Consider the following 22119-nt stretch of genomic DNA (forward strand, 5'->3'; position numbering starts at 1 on the left):
ACCTACCTTTAGTAAAGTTCCCCAGGCTGATTTTTGCTCTATTGCACCAAAGCCTTGTGGGACCAACTTCCAACAGATACCAAGGGGGAGGGAACTAGGCCCCCTCAGGTGATTTGCAATTCATATGCCCTGGCTAAGGAAGCAACAGGAAAAATCCCAAACTTATGCCCTGAATATTTTGCACTGTTGAGCTCAGATTGGGATTCCTAGAACTCATTTATGTGCAATTTAAAGAAAATTTAATAGACTGGCATATTGGACATTACAAACCTGGATGCACTGAATTAAGAGCTAAGGCAGGAAACAACCCTTGAAATTGGGCAGCCAGTGGTCATGTACTAAGGAAAACCATGGCTGTGAAGAATTTTGGGAGGTATGCAAACCTGACTGGAAGCTAAAGGTGACATCCAACATTTGAAAATGATTGGCACAGAATATTGGATACTATAAATTTCTTTTCCACCTAACAAAATTTTGCCCTGACTTTTAGAACTTTATGGGTACAAGCTCCCCTTTTGGGAGCCACTTAAGGGATCTTTTTCTGCTGCCTCCATTAATGTCTTATTTTTCTTTTTCTTTTTTTTGCTTAACAGTTTAAAAGCTTGCCTACCAAGTCTCCCTGACCAGATCAATTTTAATGTCATACATTTACACACTTAAGGCACAAAGTGGGGATATTGATGGAAGTTAGCCCCCCCCCAGAAGGAAATATTAAAAAGGGCAGAAAAATATATTTTTCCTCAAAAGGACTTTTTAAAACCAAACCTGGCCCCAAATCTATTTCTCTGCCCCAAGCAAGAGCTAGGCCCATACAAATGCAAATGTAACACCATCAGAAAGTTGAAGCCAGAGCAATCAAGAAGACAAAAGAGAAGATCTGCATACCCCACCCAAACTCTAGGAGTCAACCCCATCACCTGGGAAGCAGGATATGATAATAGAATTAAACCACAGATATCAAGGCCTAGACAAATACTCAGAAACAGCCTCAAAGTTCATGCCACAGGAACAGCCTACTGCCCCCATGTGCTCTCTCTCTCTCTGCCCTTCTCTCTCCTCTGCACTTTCCTGAAGAACCATCTTTCTGCAATAAACTGTAATCTTCAGGAACTGTCACCCACCAACAGGTCAATTTAGTAACTACACCTATCACTGCAGTTCAGTTACCCCTGCTAACCAAACCAGCCTTCACTTTGCCAAGCGACACTGAGGATGACTTCCTATAAAGCGCAACCTCCTTTTTTTAAATAAAACAGAAAAGTAGGAGATATGCTAATATGCTGTGTCATAACAAATGTGGTTGGTGTAAGGTGGTCACCAGGTGCATATAAACCCGCCTTCTGATAACACAATAAAAGGGATGCTTCGTCTTTGTTCGAGGCTCCCATCCCGAGGAAACCACGTGTACGTGTCTGTTCTTCAACACCCATGGGAGACCGCTGGGCGCGTGAAAACCCACACTCGATCTGGTACAGGCATATCAACAGTTACCTGTTGATGAAGCAGCTGCTGAAGCACAGACCATTGTAACTCATAGGGATGTATTCAAGGTCAAGAGACTGCAATTTGGAGTAAATGTAGCCCCTGGAATATTCCAAAGTGTCATGGAGAGTACACTTAGGGGTATCCCTGGAGTTTGCCCCTATTTTGATGATGTCCTTATTGCTGGAGAATCTACTCAGAATTTAGCAGAGAGCTTGAGGGCTGTTTTGCTTCATTTCTGAAGAGCAGACCTTAAATTAAAAAAAGACAAGTGTAAGATAGGAGTCACTTCTACAGATTTCTTGGCATTCAGAATAGATGCCCAAGGTATTCACCCTGCTGCATCTAAATTGAAGGCTATACTGCAGGCTCCTAGTCCCAAGTCTAAAAGTGAACTGCAGGCTTTTCTAGGTCTCTTGAATTTCTACAACGCTTTCCTACCTCACAAAGCTGCTGTGGCAGAACCACTGCATAGGCTTTTAGACAAGCAGGCAGTTTGGCAGTGGTCCAAAGTCCACAAAAAGAGCTTCAATGAGGTCAAGGCCTTGCTTACGTCCAATGGTATGCTTGCACATTTCAATGAAAAATTGCCTGTCTGCATCACTTGTGATGCATTTTCTTATGGGGTGGGAGCTGTACTTAGCCATTTGAGGGCTAATGGAACTCAGATTCCTGTAGCATATTACTCCAGGACTCTATCTTCTGCTGAGGGTAATTATGCTCAAATAGGCAGGGAAGCACTGGCCATAATAGCAGGAATTAAGAAATTCTATGATTTTTTATATGGCCGACATTTCACGGTCTACACAGACCATAAGCCCCTGTTGGGGTTGTTTACAACTAACAAACAAACTCCTCATATTATGTCTCCTAGAATGCTGAGGTGGTCTATTTTTTTTGTCAGCATATGATTATTCTCTGATTCACAAACCTGGTAAGGAAATGGGCCACGCTGATGGCCTAAGCAGACTACCTCTGAAGCTGGTAGAAGCAGACCCTGCTCCTGCCATCAATATTCTCTCCATTCAGGAGTTGCCTGAATCTCCCCTAAATGCCAGGGATGTGGCTGCAGAAACAGCCACAGACCTCACTCTTACACATGTACTTTCATGGGTTTTGTCTGGATGGCCTGAGAGAAGTCCAGGTACTGAGTTCCAAAGCTTCTGGTTCAAGAAGCATGAGTTATCCACCTTTAAGGGCTGCCTCTTGTGGGGCAGCAGAGTAGTTATTCCTACCTCACTGAGACCTAGAATCTTGGTCTCTCTCCATGAGGGTCATCCTGGCATTGTCAGGATGAAAGCGCTTGTGCACAGCCATATATGGTGGCCTAGGTTAGACAGGGATATAGAGGCCCAGGTGCACGGATGTCACTTGTGCCAGCGCTCACGGCCAGAAATGCCTTAGGCCCCTGTGCATAGGTGGGAGGAAACACAATCACCTTGGTCCAGAGTGCATATAGATTATGCTGGGCCCTTTCAGGGGCAATTCTTCTTGGTCCTTGTTGATAGCCATTCAAAGTGGCTAGAAGTTGTTCCTGTTTCCTCCACTACTACTGCCAGGACCATCGAGGTGTTAAGAGGAATTTTTGCAGCACACGGCCTTCCAGATGTTCTGGTTTCGGATAACGGTCCTCAATTCACTTCTTCTGAGTTCCAGGCTTTCCTGCAGGCCAACATGATCCGTCATGCGACTTCGGCCCCTTTCCACCCTTCCATCAACGGTATGGCTGAACAAATGGTGCGCATCACCAAGGACGCCCTCAAGAAACTGACTTACGATGACTGGCATCACAGGTTGGCAGATTTTCTTCTTGCACACCGCACCACACTGGGAAAAGCCCAGCAGAACTCCGCTGGGGTTGCAGACTGATAACTAAACTTGACAGGTTGCACCCTGACAGGGTGGCGCCTCTGGTTTCACAACCAAGGGCACCAAGGTGTTTGCAAGTGGGCACTCCGGTTTGGACCCGGAACTACCAGCCGGCCATCTGTGGATTCCAGCTGTGGTCTCCAAGGTCACTGGTCCCTTGTCCTACGAGGTGTCCTTGGATGATGGCCGCGTCCTCCGGCAGCACATTGATCAGCTGCATACGAGACTGGACTCTTCCTCTTTCACTCCTGGGTTTTCTCTGGGGGGGTGGGAGGAGGGTTATAGTGTGCAGGGGGAAGGTCATTGTCAGCAGTCAAGGGCAAATGAAGAGGCAAGGGAAGGCCCCCACCAAGGTTCTGCAAGTGTGCCCAACAGGAATTCATGGGGACAAGGAACAATACACACACCACTACTTACTCCAGCCAGGGAGTCACCCAGGGGGTACCCGCACTATTCACAAACTCAATACAGCACTCCAGACAGGGAGAATAACTGGGAGCATCTAAACAATCCAAACCCTACAAGAGAACTGGCATACACTCCAAGAAACTGGCCAAATGCTGCAATTGCTCCCAGAAGGAAATCAGTAAAGAAGGGGGTAGTCAGAGAGGCGAATCCTGATTCTGGTACCTCCGGCATTGAATGGGGAGCAATAGGGTATTGGGACACCGCAGAGACCCCAGACAACCCTTCTACTGGGCTTGGGAGTGAGGGACAGTGTTCCCAAGATGGGTCTATCGTGGACCCGGAGAATACCACAAGCCCACAAAATACTGGGTGAGACTCAGAAGGTCCAGACAGCTTACACACAGGCAGATCAACCAGGTATGGGGAGGAGCAAAGTCCTGGTCTGCCAATCCCAGTGGGCGAGCAAGCAGACCAGGCACCAGAACCCAGGTCACGGGGACCACCAGGGCAATAAAGAGGGGGCAACCCAACTCCCTTAATTGCACAGGGAAGCCAAGAGTGCTTCCAAGGTTTGAGGAGGTCGCAAAGAGTTAAACACCCTCCTAAATACCTTAAAGAATATGTGAAGTTGCTGTCAAGCTAAGGGAAACTAAGACATATATACCATACTGCATGGTGAAGTTGGAATTGCGAGTGTTAGGCACGTATTTCCAAAACGTTAGCACGGTGCCATACAGAAGTGTAATAATGTAATAACATCCACATTCCATGCATTTCAATGCTGGATGCAGATACCACGCCCCTTCAGGGAGGTCGTTGTGTCCTGAGCCTGCAAAAGCAGGCTCGGGACGTTGCTATGGTCCCGGGCTGTTGCAAGCTGCCCGGGACCAGACTAAGCAGCGCCAGCCTGCATGCATGCGCAAGTTGTGAAAGAGTGCCATTTTCTGTTGTAACCTTTTTTGCCCGGGATTTCTATTTAATGTGAGAGAGGCCTGCGAGCCTCTCAATTGTGTTGGAGTGAGCAGCAGAAGAATAAACAGTTGTTGGCTACAGAATGCGTGCTCTTCTTTCGCCATTAACTCAAGGACTTAACAGTTGGATTTGAATGACTCTTATAGTGAAGGAAAATGATCCAGGCTTCTGTTCTCTATTGAAAGACCCTGTTCTTCCTTTATGCTTCTGATGTATGTTGCTGTCCCAAAGGAGAACAGTTTTGTTAACAGTAGATTCTGAAGGGGAGTTATTTGGCTAGAAGTAAGTCCAACTATGTTCAGGTAGGCCTTATCTATGCCAAGGCATCAACAGTATTGCAATGTGGGCCATTTCAAGATGGATCAGTTTATTTACAGTGAATTTCCAGCATATATTCTTTCATAGATCATTGCCATTCCATTTCTGCATTATTTTGCTCTTCAAAATATGTTCATGGTAGCATCCAATCCAAAGGCTAATTGGATCCAACATCCCTTAGCCAAATTGGGTTAGGTGCTGCTGCCACCTGAGTCAGTATATACTTCAGAAAACCTAATTTCAATCCTAATCAGATACTGACGGCTAATGCCTTCCTGTAAAACTGGTTGAGAACAATATTCTTATTTTCTATTCTTTCTTTCTCCCAGTTCATGCTTTATATGCTAGAGATGCCCAGCTGAATCCATGGCATCTATAGGTAGGGTAGAAAAGGTTCCTGCCTGAAACACAGAGAGCTTGCAGACAGTCAGTAGAAACTAGCAGTCTTCAGCCCATCGGGTCTTCAGACCAAGACAAGTCTTCAAACTAAAACCAATGGTCTGACTTCTAAGGTTGAGTTCTGTCTTTCTGAAGTCAGAGATGTCAGGAGAGCTTTATAAGCACGGCTTCCTTCGTACAAAAGGTTAATAGCAGAAAGAGAAAACAAGCACCAACACAACTTTGAGAGCATGTTGTGGTTTCTGTTTGTAGAATGTTTCTCCTTCCCAGCTCAGCTTTTAAAAATAAACTGCATCTATCACCATGCTGATAACAATTTTCAAAAACCCGTCTCCCTCTAGTTTCACTAACATGTTAACCTACTTACTGCAATTAATGCTTCATTAGTAAGGCTAACTAACTGTTGCTGTGCCCTGTAATGATTTGCCAGGTTTTCTATATACAAGTACATAATCAATGTTTTCCAATTACTGCTATAGTGCAACCACTATTTCAAATAAACTAGATAATAATACAAACCTATTACTGAATCTGAAGTAGCAAAGGCATTTAATTGCCAGCCAGTTCTTCTCAGCTTTTAAAATTTTTCACACTAATGAAGTGTCATACAAAAAAGTTGTATTGATTTTTCCACCACATGGCTTCAACCACAAATATGTAATTATCCCTTTTATATCTAACAGGGGGATTAAAATAATCTATAGTATATAGCCTTTACTTATCCCTGATGGGTTTAGTAGTACTTTTACCCTTTTCAAAATATGCAGCATTTTGATGAATGAACTTTCAGTAAAAAGTTGCTTTATCTGCTTCATATCTTTAGTGTTATATGTTTTTTTAAAGCCTGGCTGGTGGGCAAGCAGCGGAATTTTAAATCCTAGTTTTCCCTAAAGCTATCAAATGCTGCAGAGATATTGGAGTAATTTTCATAGCAGTTAAAATTGCAGCAAGACTGCAGTCAATATTCTATAAATTTACTCACCACTAGTTCATATTAATATTATTGATGTGACCGAAGAGTGGCTTATATTATACTTTATGGAATTTAGAAGCAGCTTTACTACTTTTAAATAAAATGTCATAAATAGAGTATTGGAAATTGTTCAAGGAGGCCTCCCTCTCAAATCACCATTCAGTTGAGTTGGGTCAGTTGCCACCTCACCACCTGACTTACATCACAGGGCTGATGTAAAAATAAAATAGAATAACCTTGTCAGACTTTGTACCAGGAAGGGCAATACATTTCAGTTCTCCAGAAACTCAGCATTCAGTAACTATCTAGGAACAGGAGGTTCACAGACTTAATACCTATAGATGAGTTACTTGATGGAAGAGAAAAATACACACAGGAAGTCCTTGACTTATGATCACAACTGAGCCCAAATTTTCCATGGCTAAGCAAGACAGTTGTTAAGTGATTGTGCCCCATTTTATGACCTTTTTGCCACAGTTGTTAAGTCAATAGCCACACACACTCACACCTATGGTGTTATCCCCCCTCCCCCCAAATCCATTATCACTGCTTTTAATGAGAAATTGTATGGAGGAAGAATGTATCTTGACAGCCATGCAATTTTCCTCTTGTCAACTGTTCCAGAAAAGAGGCCAGTGCACACTATGTGATGAAGGAGGAAGCAAGTAATTACTGATTTCCCACCCCCCACCCCTTTTAGCTGTACCATGATTTTTATCCCTCAGGATCTGTGGTAATTCTGAGGTGCAGCACTTACTGTGGCTGACTTTTGCAAGTGTTCCTAGCCTGCTCTTAGCATTCTGCTCCTCTCCTCTCCACTGTCTTTCTTGAGACTGAAGGTGACAGTGACTGCTTTTGTTAGAATAATCTTTCAATGAATTTCTAGAGCTGAGCTCTGAGCTATCTGCAGGACAAATAGTGGCTTTTGCAAAACCCCAACAGGTTGGGTCTTCTTATGTTTGTCTTTATGAAATATTGCCATGGTAAAAAGCATGTATATTCCATAATCAGCTTGGGCGGTGGCAGATTAAAAAAAACACCACCCATTTCCATCTTTCTTAAGATGCTCCTGATGAAGCTATTCCTAATGCACATGTAGAAGGCAAAATATATAAAAAAATCTATTTGCCACTGTAAGGGTTGCAATTTTGCTATTATTCCCAATGTAGTTAATACAGTAATACCATTGAATTTTCCTATAAGAGCATCTTAAATTTTCAGGATTTTCAAAGGCCATTTTGCAAAGAGAGAATAATAAATGGGGAATAACAAAAAAAATCTTCATGACTATAGAGGTTAATCAGATCTCTCCTATGAGAATACCATGTGACTTCTGCCTACTGTTTTCTGTATCTGTAGTGTTAATAATGTATAAACAGACAATAAACATGAGGAAATGCAGCATCACAATATTTTGATTTTGTTGGTATGCATCAGTTAGAAATTCAACAGAAGCATATCTTGAGAAGTATTATAGATTGACAATAGACCTGTTGAATTATTTGCTGCACATCTAACACAGTAACAGGGACCCTCAAAATAATGAAAATTATATTAGGGAGAATCAGATAGAAATTCCTAAGCACATTTTAATAAGGACTGTGGATGGGTTGTTGACTCATTTCAGCCTGCAGAATTAATGACATAGATGAAAAAAATGCAACCTATATATGTGGCATTGTATCTTCTAGGACATCTCTGTTAAATGACTGGAGAAGTTGCATCTCTTCAATATCTACCTAAGTACTATATAACCCTCTATAAAGCAAGCTTATCTTGAAATATCGACTGCAATTGAAAGGGAATATTAATTCTAAATTCACTGTGCATCAGAGATTTGGTGAAATCTTTATATCTTAAGCTGTATCATTCTTAACTGCTACATTTTCTGCCTTTTTTACATCGTAAGTAGAAATAGGAATAAGTTAGTACTATCATCTCAAGATGAAGACTTCTTGGTTTTGAAACACAAACATACACACAATATGAACCAATATAATTGTCAATAAACTGTTTATCTCCTAGGGTAAGTTTCCCACAAGATGTGCTGTCCCACTCACTCACACACATATGTAACCATAATTTAGGGGGTATAGTAATATTGCCCTGCAATTCCCTTCACCAAAAACCCAGAACTGTCCCAATTAGGTCAGTCACAGACCAATGCTAGTCCAAAGAGCAATGGCCAATGAATCTACAAGGCATTTGAAAATTTCCCAATCAAAATAAACCCACCAGGGTTCATGAGGCACGATCCAAGTCAAGGCACAGTGTCAGTCCAAAGCAAGGCAGGAATCACAACAACCAGAAAACACAGCTAGGAAATGAACGTATTGTTCCCAGCATTACCTCTATCTGTCTGCTGGGCTAAATAGCCAGCTTCTGAGGCAGCCCATCAAGAAGGATGAGGTTTTCTCCTCATGAGTAATCTGGGCGACCTTTGCTGCTCCTGCCTTTTCTCTGCCCTACATGTTCTTGGGTCAGGTGCAGAGGCCAGTTCCTCTTCCTCATCCCTGACCAAGTGCAACTGCATGTTTTCCCAATCTGATGCCTCAGGACTGTCCTGCTGCAGCTGTGATTTAGCCAAATCCCTCTCAGACTGCTGCTTGGAGCCATTGACCAACTCCCCTCCCGACGTGCCAGGAAATGGTTCACCCTCCCCCAAGCTGATATCTGAAGAGGTATCTGGGGAAGCGTGGGGGGGTGTCATCACATAAGACCTGCAAGGTAGTGTCTGCTAAGTTCCAGGCAAAACCTCTGAGAACTGCTTTATGGTGGGAGTAAAAGTTAGAAATAAATGAAAGGAAGGAAGACCCTATATATGAAGAACTGTATTCTCTATTGAATGAAGGAAGATATTCCATGCATCGCAGAGACAATCTGACGTATGATTTATATGACTTAATTTATTTTTATTCATTGTTGCTGAAATAATTGGTGGCAAAGCTAAAAACTTTCAAATCATCTCTGTCCTTTTCTCTTGCAAAGTTCCAAGGCTGCCTTCTGAATGCTTTTGCCCCCCCTTTTGGGGAAACTGTTGGGTTTAATTTTCATCTCTGCTTGAAACAAAGAAGTAAAGAACAGAACAAAGAAGTAAATTGAAGCACTGCCCTCCTTGGTGTGTAACAGTTACAGAGGACTAGAAAGGGAGAAAGAGAGCAAAGGCTTGGCCAAGGAGAACCAGTCAGAGGTACAAAAAAGAAAAAAAAAATAGAGAAATTAAAAGAAGAAACCATACCCTCACTGAGACCGGCAGGCTATGCTACTCCAATGATGGCGAACCTTTTAGAGACCGAGTGCCCAAACTGCAATCCAAAACCCATTTATGTATCGTCGAGTGCCGAGTGGGCATGGCCCATTGGGTGGGCATGGCCCATTGGGTGGGTGTAGCCCATTGGGTGGGCATGGCCCATTGGGTGAGCACAGCTTTGGTGGTAATGGCAGACTGGGTGGGACTAAAAAGTTCAATTAATCAATTCCAACTTTGCGAGATCTTTTTTTTTCCGCAACAAGTTGAAACTGATTGATTGATTGACACCCGCCCTTTTTTTTGCACACGGTGGAGGCCTAAAGCGAAAAGGTTTTATAAAACCCAGCTGAAGGCCTAGGACTGGGACGACAGAGTGCGTGCCCACAGAGAGGGCTCTGCGTGCCACCTGTGGCACGCGTGCCATAGGTTCGCCACCACGGTGCTACTCCATAGAAACAGCGGGTGAACCCCACTCTACCTTCCACTTATGACATTACTTAGCCTGGTGATAAAACACCTGTAGAAAAACAGCCAATTTTAGAGGGCACCGAAACAGACAGAAAATAAGGCAAATAGTACTAGTGTCTTATTGGAGCAAGCCTAGTGGGGTACTGCCTTAGCCACAAGCCCCTTCTGTATCTCTAGTGAATCTAAACAAAATGTCAATTGCCTGTATTTGGCAGTAAGTCCTATTTCAGTCAATTGGGCATTTTTTTTCCTAAGTAGACACAGCTAGGATTGAACTATTAATTAACTTTGGGGTATTCATGTGAATATCATAGTGCAGCCTAAGAGCTTTATGCAGCCTTTGGGTTAATTTTGCGCAGCTCTTTGAAATTTCAAAAGCCCCGCGTAAACAGAAAATTAAGATCATTTGGAAAGAACAATCTGTTCTTGCCTGCAGGGGAGGAAGGAACAGCGTGAAAGAGACAGGCCCAAAAAGTGAAGGAAGGAGGGACTAGAAAAAGAGAAAAGGAGATAAAAAAGAGAAAGCGAGAGAAAGTTTGACTTGACCAACTTCTGCCTAATGCTTGCTTGTGCCTCTCCCAGAGGCTTCTGAAGGATCTGATAGTTCCACTATAATGACAAAGTCTCAGTGTTACAATGCAAACTCAAGCCCTTTCATACCTCCGTGTGACATCACAGCGCACTTACAAAAGGGACGGAGCTTGCATCACAACAGTGCAAATGTGGGTTTGGTGATTTGCCATCCCCACCTTGGTCACTCCAGTCTCACCTGACATACAACTACTTATCAGTTGCTCCAAATAAATGTAGCCTATCTACAGTATTCCTGCCATACTATCCCTTTTTTACAATCCTGTAATCCCTTAATTCGGAGTAGAGTCAGGGCGACTGGATAAAGCTAAGCATTTACTGGCTTGGCTGATGCCCTTCCTGATGCCACGCAGAGTTCACAACAGATTATTTTTTTTCTTTGCACATACTATCATAAGAATAATAAATGACAGAGCTTTTGATTTTAAAACAGAAAATAACCCACACACCTTTAAATGAAGCAAATGGGTTAGCATAAAGAAAGGATAATATTGCAGGTATTATCTGGTGCCACTCAACTTGGGATGTCAACACATCTTCTAAAACACTTCTCCTGATCATAAATGGCCATTATCTTGACCGTTGACATGAAGCCATCAGAGTTATATTATTGACAAAACTTTCAGCTCCGCATCTGTTTCACTGAAGGAGCATCATATAGCTGTCAGCTCAGGCAAAGCACAAAACTGATTATCACCTCTGACATTTCTCTTTCAATGTTTATGGAAACAAAACACCTTGAGGTTTTTTTGAACCCAACTGTGGCAACTGCAGAAGCTGCACCTCCTCCCCACTGTCCCTGATTTATGAGCAGCAAAAGATCTCCTTTTTGAACCGAATAGCAGCCTCCTTTTGTTTCTCTTTGAATAAGGTTTCTTTTTTTAAAAAAAAATTAACATTATCCCTCCACTGCGGCATGTGGTACTGTTAAAATATTAAATACTGTGTAATCTAACATAAGATTAAAAAATGCCTTTATCTAATTACAGCTTATGTTCAGTCAAATGGCAACTTGTGTTTTTTTTAAGAGCATATTCTGATTCTCAGGTACATGATCTCCCGTTTTAAAAAGAATACTGCCAGAATATTTTATGTTATGGAAGAACCTCTTGCCCTAGTACAGAATGGTAACTCTTTTCCAAAAAAGATCAGTCAAGAGGGAATAATAGTTGGAACCCTAGGCACAGGGTGATTTGGAAGAAATCTCCAACTACTGCACTTCTGAGTAGATAGGCATAAGGCAACATTGAGCAATCTACAACAATGTGTGTAGGATCCCTGTAACCAGACTATACACTTCAGTAAAGAACTCATGGTCAATAGCATTAGACCAGGGGTCTTCAAACGTGGCCCTTTTATGACTTGTGGACTTCAACTCCCAGAATTCCTCAGCCAGCCTTGGCTGGCTGAGGAATTCTGGGAGTTGAGGTCCACAAGTCATAAAAGGGCCACATTTGAAGATCCCTGCATTAGACCATCAATTGATAGATTGTGGAGCACCAGCAAGAACGTTTTCCTTATTGCTCCCTTCACTATTAAGTGTCATAAGTGTTTGGGGAATAGGCAAGGAAGCAAGCGATGAAACTTACTTTGTGGTATCGCAGTACAAACACCGTGACTTACATACATGCATCCAATGTCAGGTTGCAAGTATGAAAGATCAGAGTTTCCATCACCACAAAGTTGTAAAGCCCGTTTCTTCTTTTTCTTTTTCATCATCATGATTTGCGATGGACGCCAATGCAGGCAGGTTGATAACAGTAATTTTTCTGTCAACCTACCTCGGTCAAAACATAGCTAGAAAATCAGAACATCAGATTCTCCCAAGAACTCCCAGAATGTAATCCACCACCCACTCACATTCCCAGTATAGAAAGAAAATAATAGGCACTACAACAGGGAACATAGTTACCATTTTCAAAGTGACCAGAAATTGGCAGTGATTAATATAGTACTGCAATGTAAGTGAGGCCAGGTTTTTTGGGTGGTGGGGGGGTTTCCTAAGGTGGGAGTAGGGAATTTGGACATATTGTCTAATAAGCTTGAATCAGGGTTTACATTACTCTTAATTTTCAGCAACGTTGAACTGAAATGCCTGTTGTTGTTGTTGTTGTTGTTAGTTGCGAAGTCGTGTCCAACCCATCGCAACCCCATGGACAACGTTCCTCCAGGCCTTCCTGTCCTCTACCATCTTCTGGAGTCCGTTCAAGCTCACGCCTACTGCTTCAGTGACTCCATCCAGCCACCTCATTCTCTGTCGTCCCTTTCTTCTATTGCCCTCAATCTTTCCCAGCATTAGGCTCTTCTCCAGTGAGTCCTTCCTTCTCATTAGGTGGCCAAAGTACTTGAGTTTCAACTTCAGGATCTGGCCTTCTAAAGAGCAGTCAGCAAATGCCTGTGGGACTATATTAAAAAAAGCTCAGAGGCTAGATGTACTCCTGAGACGAATTCCTGTGTGTGTAGGATCCCTGTCTCTAGGAAATAGATTCTGCCTAAAATATATAGCACACAAACTATTTACTTATGACCCAATGCTTCCATAAGCAGAATACTACAGTATTACTGTTCTTCTTGAATTTGTTCCTTCGATATTAATATGTGACTATATATCAAACTGCTCAATAATGACTTAAAGACAACAACCACGACCCCCAAATAAATTACAAAAAGTCCCAGCTTTCTGCCTCTGGGTAATTGTTAATTTTTTCACCTCTCATAACTCGAATTACAATCACTGCTCCTTTACCATGTGGGGAGGGAATAGCTATTGCATTTCACAAAGTTTAGAGTAATGTGTCCATGTGTTAACAGTGCACTACTAGGAGCTACTAATAAACAAGATATACATATTTTAAACCCCAAATATTTTCATAGGCCAGAAAAAATGTGGAGAATGGGTAAATAATATATGGAATATATATTTTGAGATGGAGAAACAGTTCCTGTTCTGTAACAATGCTAAGCATAACATTTCACCTTCCTATTTGGGTTGGGTTATATTATCAGTCGCCCCTCCCCCTATCCAATTTATTTGCAAAATGAGAAACTTGGGCCTAATTTTGGCCCCACAAAAGCCTCCATTGGATCGCTTTCTGCTGGCAGCACTTCGCTTCAGCCTTTTCAGGATCTTTGGCCCAATTAGTTGCCAATTGCCAGGCAGCTGGCCAAAGCCACCTGACACAGTTGATTGTGACTTAGAGGTCATCTCAGGCTCCTGGCCCTGTGTGGACAGAAGAGAGGATAATTTTATGCTAACCATCCCCACTCCACCACCCACCCTCCACTCCTGACTTTAGCTTTTAGATTGCATTATGATTCCAGGCTTGGAACAACATAAATTTTCTCCAAATGTGTAGTAATTCCTTGGTGCAGTCTAAAGTTATGATTCATTTATACTGGAGTGACAGCATAATACCTAGGTGTCAAAATCTATTAAAACTGTTCAATGTCTTCTGTTTATTTTTAGAACCAATTGAGACTTAACTGATGGTGAAAAATATACAGTCAAGTGTGTTTACTTCACCTTTACAAAGAATCTGTTATAGTCCCAATTAATTTGTTATTCCTGTCACAACCAGTACTGGATACTTCAAAACTGTCATTACTGTTTCTGCCTATTTGGGGAGTGGTGGTGGTGGTGGTGTTAGGAGCTGTTTTTTGTTTTGCTATGTGGATCAGCTTTCTGTTTGTTTTTAACCCACTCCCTGATGCCAGTATAATTGTTTCACTTGGTTTTAAAATTGTACATCACTTTGTAATTAACATAAATGCACACTTAATAATTTGCTATCCTGAGCAGTTAAAGCTGGCTGCCATCATTTTTCCCCCCTTTGATTTTCCATATAACAATCAGCTTTTCTGTGCTGAATTTAATGGAAATATCCATGGAAATATCTTTTGTATACCTCAAGACGATGGGCCAGATGGAAAGCATTGAATTAAAAAGTACTGCATGAGACAGTCATAAGCACTAAGGAAGATTTTTTTTTGTACTTTTGGCTTTCCACTATTATTAATTACTAATTAATAAATCCTGTCTCAAAAAAACCAGGTGTAAGGTTTTTATGGATGGGGAATAGGGGAAATCAAATATGGTGTATATGTCTTTAAACCAAACATGATAGACTTGAGAGGTTTATGTAATCAGAAAAAATAAAAAGAATTCACCAAGGCAACTGAAAACATTACTGCTGAGATGAATAATTGTCTGCAAACACATATATGAGAGTATCGTAAAAAAGAAAAGAAGGAACAAAACAATTATCCATGCAATGTCCATACATTTTCCTCAGAGAGTTATTAAAGTAAAATTGCAATAGCATGAAAATAAAACAACATAAAATACTAGAGATCTTACTTTTTTTAAAAAAAAATGTCAGTTATGGTAGATATCACTGACACATGCAAGATTGCTAATTATGATTCAGCTGTGTATGAATATTTTTGAATTTATAAAGAATGGTGAAACACACAGTTCCCTCCACTTTTTAAAACACATGTCTTCACGATCACCAGGGGGTTGTCTTCTCCCTCTTTCCTTCCATGAACTCGGAGCAGTGAAGATGAGATCCCCACATCACCTCTATAACTATTATTTGAAGTAGTTACTGGAACTCATTGGTTCGGAGGTCTTGAAAGATTGGCTTTAGGAGCTGCAGTAGGAAGGCTGATCCCAAAGGAGCCTAGTTTAAGCCACATCCAGGGATTGGCATTTGGGAGTTTACAAGTTCTGAGAAAAAGCTTCTGAAAAGAGTCGCTTATCTGGTGAAAGGTCTCAGCCCTGACATATGACTGATTTGCCCTCCCTGTGATCTTTAGTGAAGTAGAAAAATGTTTGTAAAGAGAAATTGTGACACAATGAATATCTTTCTTTTTGCAATGATTCCTATGACCCATCTACCATCTTAACCAATGTCACTTAAATTTTTCTTTTCTTTAAAAAAAAAAAAAAAGCCCTCCTTATTCAGTTATTTCATGTAACTGTCTCTTTCTGGAATGAATGGTGAATTAGAAAAGCATCCCAAAAGATTGATAGCCCCTTTAGAGTTTGATTTTAGGTCTCTTTAGTCCAGCATTAGTGACCATAAGAATTGTATGCGTGCGTATCCATTCATGTACACATATGCATACACACAGAGAGAAAATAACCGTAATGGGGCTTTTGATTTAAAAATGTTTCTCATCCATTTTCTGTGTGACCTTCAGAAGTAATTGACTGGACCCTAAAAAGCATTCCTGAGTAACTTCTTCCCTATCACAACCTTTTCCAATCTGGAAATCTCAATATGTGTGAAACTTCAATTCTCCATAATTCAAAGTCAACAGGTCTCATACAACTGTGGCAAAACACAACTGGTGAGGGAAAGGATGGATACCATAATTTTCTGCTGTGACATTATTACTGAGCTTCACTTCATTTTTACTCTAAATATGTAGCCTGTTTCTTTGTTTTTCAACAATAGCTTGTTTTAATTTAGAACATTTTTGTTCTGCCTCTCTGATATTCCACTTTGTTCACAATATTTAAATGAATTAACATCCTTGAGAACCAATTTAAGAAAATATAAATATATATATATAAATGTATAAAAATGTGGCTTTGTTGTGCAAAAGCTCTTTGGGAAATGGGGAGGGGGCAGGGATGCAGTGCCTTCTCCTTATTGCCAATAAATACAAATTCTGGTAGATCTCTTTTAAGAGAGATTCAGAGCAGGTTTGCTTTTCATCAACATTATCCCTAAGAGATAGTATGCAAAATTAGTCATTCCAATCCAAGATTCTAAGTCAGTGTTTCTCAACCTTGACAATTTTAAGGCATGTGGACTTCAACTCCCAGAATTCCACAGCCAGCATTGCTGGCTGTGGAATTCTGGGAGTTGAAGTCCACATGCCTTAAAATTGTCAAGGTTGAGAAACACTGTTCTAAGCAGCATGTGAAAATTTGGCTCTTACTTCTAACAAGAAGAAAAAGCTTCCAAAGACTAAAGAAATGGAGACATAACAAAAACATGAACAAGTATGTGCCCAGATATATCCATCCACCAACTAAGGCTTAAATCCCATTGAAAGCAAATGTTCTTGATCTTAATTTATTCTTAAAGGTCACTAGTTCTTTAAATCCCTCCTTCCATGCAATAGACAGAAGTTTGGACTCAGAAGGAGGAAATACTAAATTGAACCTTAACACTGAATTTTCCACCTAGTTTCCTCCCTACTCTTCACAGCTGATCTTTACAAGTAGAGGAATTCTCAAACTCAAATGGATATATGCCAAGGAGGGTAAAAGTTTCAACCTAGCTAGGCAGCAGCCAATGGAAGGATTGAATTAGTTAAACTATTTGATGATATAGCATGGTGACTATAACTGAAGTTCTAGGCATACCTGTCTATGTAAGATAAATACTGCGAAACCTACTTCTGACTAAATAGATATAAGATTGGATTTAGCAGAATTAGAGCTAATGTTTCCTAATGGCTAAGTGGCTGTGCTTTTTACTTTCTGAAAGCCAGTCTGATAGACTCCTCAGGTAAAGATTGGTTTTAAGAGACCAATCCACTAGAAGGGAGATATAAAGACCTGAGGTTGCCCTTATATCAAAAGCAGTAGCTGTGAACTGGATAGAGCAGATCCAAAAGTCAGCTAGTCATGGTCTTGTCCCTATGATAAGACGCATTTTTTAAATATCCCAGCCAGAATCATTGTTTCTGTTCAATTTTATTTAAACATACAGAGTAGAGGGTACAAACATGCATTATCTTTAAGGTGGCCATTGTTTCTTCTTTTTGACAATGTACAGATGGCCATTGTAATAGCGACTAAAGGTTAGAGAGATGAACCTAACCAGTGATTCCTCTGAATGATGAATCAGGAAAGATAAGCCAGGGTATCTTCCTTTGGCAGATTTAAAACGGGACCAAACCAAAGCAGTGAAAATACTGGATTTGTTTCTTTCTCTGCAAGATGGGAAATACCGTGTTTCCCCAAAATTAAGACCCAGTCTTATAATTTTTTTTGCCTCCAAAAGAGGCACTAGGTCTTAATTTTAGGAGAATGTCTTACCTTAGGACCACCACAGCCAGGCCTCCCACACCGAGACACCTGTTGCACCACTGCTTGACTTCTGCGGCCGCTTGCCGCCACTTGCAGCCGGATGCCATGTGGTGCATTACACCATTCACGCTCCTCCTGGCAGGACGCTGCATGGTTCTTCAGCCATTTCTGCTGCTTGTGACAAGAAGCCGCACAGAGCTTTGGGCCCTGACACCACATAGCTATTTGGGTTTCTTGCCGTGAGCAGTAGAAATGGCAGAAAGCACCATGCGGTGTCCTGCGGCAAGCAGCAGCAATGGCCCGAAGTGCTATGCAACCTCCTGCTGGGAGCAGCAGCACTGATGTGATGAGCCATGCAGCTTGACAAGTATCAGGGAATGGGAGGCTTGGCTGTGGCGGTCCTACTGGTAAGGTAAGCGGGTATGGGGCACACGGGGCAGCTTCACCTCTGCACCCCCACCCTAGCTTGATTTTTAGCTGTGCACCTCACCCCAAAACTAGGGCTTATTTTTGGAGTAGGGCTTATATTAGGCCCACCCAAAAAATCAAGCTACGGCTTACTTTTTGGCTGGGTCCTACTTTTGGGGAAACACGGTAGCATTTTTTTTTCCTAATGACTTTGTGTATCACTGCAGCCGAGGAAGAGTTTTGATGTACCCTCTGAGTGACCCAGTTGAAAGTAAAATCATCCACATCTGAGACAGATTAACCTCATTTGATGGGAAATGAGGCATTAACGGGTTCTTATACATTATACAATTTTTATTACAGTTTGGATGATTACGCTGCAGAGCTCTAACTATGAAAATTAAGCACAAATATTATTGAAAATTTTGGAACTAGAGATGGAGAATACCCATTAGGACCTCCATGGCTTTCTTTATGCCAATGTAACTGAATTTCATCAGTATATTTTCTAGCGTTTCAAGCTCCTGCAGTTTTATGTCCCTCAATTGAGTGCCTCCATAGTCTAACAGGACCTATGCAGTGGCAAAATTACCTCATATTTTTCTAACTTCATTCCATTACATCTAATTATGTTACTTTGCACAACTTCAGATATTTGCACATTAAAATATGAAAGAAAAGAAAAGAAACATATATCGTGACTGCCACAAGCACTGCCCAACAGGTAAGCAAATATTTTATACTATGAGGGGGTATTTCTGTAAGAAATGGAGATATGAAGTTTCCATATATCACCCTAGATTAAGTATTTGAGTTTTAGTCATAAAGGAGCAAGATTACTAATGATCTGATTTTTACAGCCCATTTCAGCTGAAATACTTCAACTTAAGGCATTCATTTGCAGTCAGCAAGAATTAAGTTTAAACCTCCATTCTTCAGGTGGGAATGTGGCAATGGACTGAGGACTTTACTAATGCTTGGATTTAGTCAGTGTGAATGCAGTCTTGAATATAATTTACATGTGCACAACTTTGCAATAGATTGCAAACAGAGTTTAAAAAAATACTCAAGATAACTTTGTACCTATTTGCATCCCAGAGGGCTAATATCTCACATAACTGGGAGATGTTTTTGGAATTCTTTGGTATAGTCAATATAGTTCCAAATCTCAAACCCTCTATGGTTATTTTCAGATAAAAGTGTTTGGCATTAAAAAAAAGGTGACTTCTGGCTATTTTTCACAAAACCATTGCAGCATCCCCATGATCACATGATAAACATTTAGACACTTGACAAGTGGCATGTATTTATGACGGTTGCTGTGTCCCAGGGTCATGTGATCACCTTTTGCAACTTTTGATAAGCAAAGTCAATGGGGAAGCAGGATTCCCTTAACAGCTGTGCTACTAACTTAACAACTGCAGTGATTCATTTTACAAATGTAGCAAGAAAGATGGCAAAATGGGGCAAAACTCACTTCACTGTCTTGCTTAGCAAGGGAAATTTGGGATCAGTTGTGGACCATGTGTAAACTATCATTTTACCTAATTAGTATCTATGTGTTCTAAGCAGTGCAGAAGTAGTAGGATATGTCCTTGTTTTGGTAAGATGTTCTTCCAGGGAGAGGTGGAAGAGGTGGAAGTTCAAAGCTGCACTGAATGGGTGTGCAATGCCTAGATTTAAAGCCAGCTTTTCACAAATGGGAGAAGCTGTGTTCTAATGAAAGGACATAGATACTTGCGGCCCTACCAATTTCCAAAAGTATTTCCTACTAGGAACTAAGATATAATTTCATAGCTTCAAGTATGATGTGTAATGTTCAGATCTCCTCCCAGAACTATATTGCATTATTTTCCCCTTTAAAAATCCAGGAAGTATTTATAAAGCATTCACTCCAGACACTTCTCAACCTGCGACAAAAGTCCATCATTATGGCCCCTCATTATTAAATGTCTCTTGTTGGATGAAAGAGGTGCTTCCTCCCACACAGTCATTCATCAGCACTTGCCAAGCGGGCTCACATCTGACCTCTGCAGTAATAATGCTGTATCAAATAGGCCAACTACCCAGTTTAGCAACAGAGCAGAGAGCGTAAGCTGGCTTCAAGATTAACTGCGCTGTTTCAGGTTTTCATTCCCAGGTGCAATGTGGGCTGATGTTGTATTGATTGCAAAAGTTTACCCGTAAGTATCACAAACAACAATAGCCAGGTCAATGATTGGTGATGCCTGAATATGAATTCCCTTGCGGGAGCCTCATACACTCTCTGGGCTACGGCACTATTATAGGATGTCTGAGTGCCAGTTGAATAAGGCTTGCCATGAGAAAAAGAGAGTGAGGATTCGTAGTTTGAAATGACATTTAAGCAAGTTCCACCCGGGAACAGGAGGAGAGACAATGATGCAATTATATATTCCCTAGTTTCAGAGTGCAGCAGAAGCCTGCCATCCCTCAATGTTCTCAAGATTTGCAGGACCTTATTCGTAATGCACCTAATATTTCCAGGTACCAAAAGGCTCAGGCAAATTCTAGGGAGTGACATCACTTTAAGCCCTTTATGTGAGTGGCATGCTTGATATTTAAAAAATAAAAATAAAAAAAGTAAGGCCTCTGAATATTGGGTGGGTGTATAATAATTCACTGAAAGTTTTAAAATAGGAGTTAAAAAAAATAATACAAACTAAAATAGAATGAGAAAGAAAGAAAAAGAAAAGGAAGAAATGAAAGAGAAAGCTAAAGTTGAAAAAGGAAAAAAGAAAGGAGGGAGAAGAAACAGAAAAAAGATACAAAAGAAGTAGGTTCCACCTTCTCACCAGTTTTACACCAGTTATAAGTACAATTGTAAATTTATGTCTTTAAAGTTACATCATGACTCTCTTCTTTCTGTAACACGGGTGTCAAATTTGCCGCGTCATGTGACGTGTCGCAACATATCGTGACTTTTTTTGCATTGCCGGAGCTGGGGTGGGTGTGGCCTCTGTATGATGCAACTGGCCCGTGGCCCAGCAGCTTGATACCCCTGTTCTATAATCTATCTTGTCCAATCATCCACTGCAATAAGCATAGATACTGTCTTTTCTCTAATTAAACAGGACAATTTGGCCATCTCAACAAGTTCTATTATCTTCACCAACCATTCCTTTATTGTAGGTATTGCCAAAACTTTCCATCTTTCTGCATGCAATTATCTTGCTGTGGTTATCAATATAAAAACAGATTCCATGACTTTTTTCAATGGTTTATCCATCAGTCCTAAGAGGAAAAATTCTGGTTTCCATTGTATATTAATCTTTAAACTCTTCTGAATCAATTCATTTGAATCTGAAATTTTACAGCTTTTTTTGCAGGTCCACCAAGCATGATAAAATGTTCCTTATTGTTGTTCTCGTTTCCAACATAGAATTATAGTACCTTTATACATTCTAGTTATACCAGTGGTACATCATTTTAGAAAAGTTATACTTATAATATAAAGTAAATTTCAGTCCTTTTAAGCATATATTTTCCATTGTTCCATCTATATATTATATACCAAACATTTTAGCCCCATTTATCATTCTTTCATTTGCTTTTCTTCTGTTTTAAATTTCAATAATTTCAATTTTAGCAATCATATGTTCATTTGTACACAATTCTATTTCAAAGTCAGAATATTCAGTATCATAAATTCTTTTGTCTACTTTGAATCTTTCTGATTACTGTAAATGGGAGAACCACTGTGAATTATGTCCCTTTGCCATCAGATGTTCCCTTGATTTTATTTTGTTTTCCCCTTGACAGGATTCTAGTCTCTCTGATACGTTAGCCATTTGTGTTTGCCTATTTCTGGCTTGTAAAGTATTTCTTCTTCTAGGAGACACAAGGTGTTTTCAGGCACAACCTAAATTTGTATATTCAATATACCATATTTAATACAGTGATTTTTAAAAT

Source organism: Crotalus tigris, unplaced genomic scaffold (genome assembly GCF_016545835.1).
Source record: "Crotalus tigris isolate CLP2741 ecotype Arizona unplaced genomic scaffold, ASM1654583v1 scf7180000017733.2605024, whole genome shotgun sequence".
Lineage (NCBI taxonomy): Eukaryota > Metazoa > Chordata > Lepidosauria > Squamata > Viperidae > Crotalus > Crotalus tigris.